Source organism: Meleagris gallopavo, chromosome 11 (assembly GCF_000146605.3).
Source record: "Meleagris gallopavo isolate NT-WF06-2002-E0010 breed Aviagen turkey brand Nicholas breeding stock chromosome 11, Turkey_5.1, whole genome shotgun sequence".
Classification (NCBI taxonomy): domain Eukaryota; kingdom Metazoa; phylum Chordata; class Aves; order Galliformes; family Phasianidae; genus Meleagris; species Meleagris gallopavo.
Genome location: NC_015021.2, coordinates 23,706,237 through 23,709,890, shown reverse-complemented (window position 1 = coordinate 23,709,890; position 3,654 = coordinate 23,706,237).

Here is a 3,654-nt window from a genome sequence, read left to right as displayed (position 1 = left end):
CCTCTTAGTCTACAGCTGTCCACACTTACCTTCAACACCTACCTTCTTCTGTTCCCAGTCCTGATAGTGACAATGCAAGACTCAATACAGTTAAATGACATGAGTATTTTATTGTACCATTATTTGAACAAGACATAACTCTTAGAAGCATATGCACAGTATAACAACAGTCATTTACTAGCAGAACATGGTACACTTATTCATTACAATTCCACAACTTAGTTGATGAACAGCATACATATTTTCCATACATGACAGGATACATTTTAAAGGCGCAGCATACACTTTTTCAATACACTCGCAAGACATTTTTACAGGTAACAGATAAACCAGGGAAAGATCACCAGGCCTAAATACCCCATGAACAAGATTACATTACACAAGCATTTTATACTGCAACCCACCTCACAAGCAATAAGTATCTCAGCGCATCCAAAACAAAATGCAATTCTCATTTTGGCCGCAACTTGGTGCAACTCTCAGAGTGGCCGGGAAAGAAGACATACCACCTCCAATGGCCCTCAAGCCTTGCTTACAGGGTTGGGTTAGCCCTGTGGTACAAACAAACAAAGCAAAGCTAACCCAACCCCATAAGCAAGGCAAAGCTAAAACCAATTTGGTTTACATTAATTGAATGCAGAGCTAAAGCCAATTTATGGGAGATAAATTGAATGCACATGCTGAAAACAGCACAATTCTCAAAATGGCCACAAAGGGGCACGAGTCTCAGACTGGCCGGGAAAGAACACACATCGCCTCCAACGGCCCTTGGGCCTTGCTTACGGGGCTGGGTTAGCCCTGCGGTACAAACAAACAAAGCAAAGCTAACCCAACCCCGTAAGCAAGGCAAAACTCAAGCCAATTTGGTTTACAGTAACTGAATGCAAAGCCCAAGTCAATTTGGTTAATGCAAAGTAACTGCAAAGCTGAAGACAATTTTGAAGAGATAAATTGAATACACATGCTTAAATCAGTGCAATTCTCCAAATGGCCACAAAGGGGCACGAATCTCAGACTGGCCTGGAAGGAGCACAAATCGCCTCCAATGGCGCTTAGGCCTTGCTTATGGGGTTGGGTTAGCCCTGCGGTACAAACAAACAAAGCAAAGCTAACCCAACCCCGTAAGCAAGGCAAAGCTAAAACCAATTTGGTTCACATAAATTGATTGCAAAACTGAAACCAATTTGATTGAAATAACTTGGCTGCACACAGTGAAATCACTGCAATTCTCAAAAAGGCCACAAAGGGGCACGAGGCTAGAAATGGCCAGGCAAGAACACAAATCGCATCAGTAGGAAGCTTTCATTGGCCTGACAGTAGAAGGGCCCAAAGGAGGGGAGTGGATGGGATCGCTGAGCTGAGGTCATTGAAATGAACTACAGTGTGACTGAGTGCCACAAATCACATGTTGCCTGTGCCGACCTTGGACGGTGGTAGGAGCTTCTGGAAGACTGAAAGGAAGACTAAGCAAAGGGAACAGACTGGGAAATACGTGTAACTGCTCAACTGAACCGAGCTGGTGGTCAGTGTGTCAGACCTGAAAAGCTGATGCCGTCCCAGCAGGGAAATCATCAACTGGAAATGTCGAAGACATCTTCACCTGTAATACAGAGCGAGATGGTTTACAAGGAGGAATGCCGACACAAACAACACTCACCATAAGCCCACCACCACAAAACATGGAAGCCAAACGCCACCCCAAGAAATGGCTTCACAGTAAGATCAGCAGTACTGAACAAGGAAGCTGTAGGATTTTTCTTAGAATTACAAAGGAGGTTACACATGGGTTTACTGCCCAATTAAAGGGTAGGTTCAAGGTTAATTTGGACTGTTACTACAGTTGTCTATACAGTCATGCTTACAATTAGCACTGCATTTGAGATTCAGAGCTCATTAGGATGAAGGTATTAGCCTTAGGTATATTAGGATTACGCTCAGAGTGACTGTTACGAAGGCCAAGGCAAAGCAAGACCAAAAGTCAAAGAGAACTGCTGAGGGAACACAAAAAAAGAGGAAAAAGGCATAGACGACACACAATGGAAGGCAACATCACAGGCAAAGTAATAGCAAAAGCAGGCTGAACGCCAAAGAAAAGGCCTCATCAAAGGTCAGGCCCAAACAGAAGGCCACAGAGAACGCCAGAACAGAGACTAAAGAGAACACACAAAGGAGGCCAAAATGGAGGGCAAGGTCCATGAGAACGCTGCATGGAAGGCCAATGCACAAGTTCAAGGGCAAAGGCCAAAGAGAACATGGCACAGAAGGCCAAAACCAAAGACCAAAAAGAATGCCTTAATGGATGCCAAAACAAGAGGCCGAAGGGAGGGGGGCAAAAAAGGCCGGGAGCAATGGCCAAAGAGAACATTGAAGGGAACGCCAAAACCGAGGCCAAAGAGAACATAACAGGGAAGGCCAGAACGAGGGGTCAAAGACAACGCTGTAGTGAATGCAAAAACAAGAGGCAAAGACAACGTGCAAAGAAGGCCAAGGGCAATGGCCAAAGAGAACGCAGCCAGGAATACCAAAAGTGAATGCCAAGAAGAACATCGCGTGGAACGCCAGAAGGGAAGGCCAAAGGGAACGTTGCAAAGGCCAAGACTAATGGCCAAAGAGAAGATGGAAGGGAACACCAAAACCAAAGGCCAAACAGAATGTCGTGAGTAACCGGACACAGAGGGAACGTGTCAAAGAAGGCTAAGGACAAAGGGCAAGAGAATGCCATAGGAAACGCCAAAACAGAAAAACAAGAGAACACAGCAGGGAAAGGGCAAAGGCACGGAGAAGGCACAGAGAATGCACAAAGAGTAAGACAAGCAACATTCGAGGCACCATGAAATGTAGAAATGAGCTCTGGAAACCCTACCTAGTGTCTCACTAAATGATGACTAAACACTGGTGGGTGTGCATTGCCCTTACCTGCTGGGCAGACAATTACCAATCAGCTAATAGAGTTCCGAGGCAGTCCAGGAAATGCAGATTCTGGTTCCTTGCTGGTCCCATGAAGACCCACACATCTCCATGCAGTCGTTACGGCACTCTAGAACACCGCAGCTCTGCTGCCACCTGTTGGACACAAAACAAAAATGAAGGCACTGCCCCACAAAGAGCTGCATCCTCCTTATATGGCTCAAACGATGGCCCAAGACAGCGCTACGGATATAATTAACGCTATTGATAGGGTTGAACTTATAGTTAGTTTAACAAAGTGTTCTGCACTACAATTACAATTAACTTTCCTTTGACATAAAACATGGGGCATGATTTTTATGGCAGCATTTAGGGTAACAGACATTTTTAATATTGGGTTAAGGGTTTGGTTTACAGATACGCTGCGGGTTAACATAATTATCATTAAAACTCCCATTCAGCTATGGGTTCAGGTCAAGGTTAACATTAGATTAACGCTGCCTCCCAGCCAATCCCAAAGAGCCAAAGGCAAACAGAAGCACAACTCCCACGGAAAACCAAGGTAAATGCAATGCAAACAGGCAAGCTAAGAAAAGGGCAAAAGCAAACAGAGCACCCAATGGAAAGCCAAGATGAGGGCAAGGGCAAGGAGAACTAAACAGATAAGGGCAAAATATACATCCAAAAAGACCGCAGCAGGAAAGGCCAAAGGCAAGAGAAAACGCATCAAGAAACGCCAAAACGGAA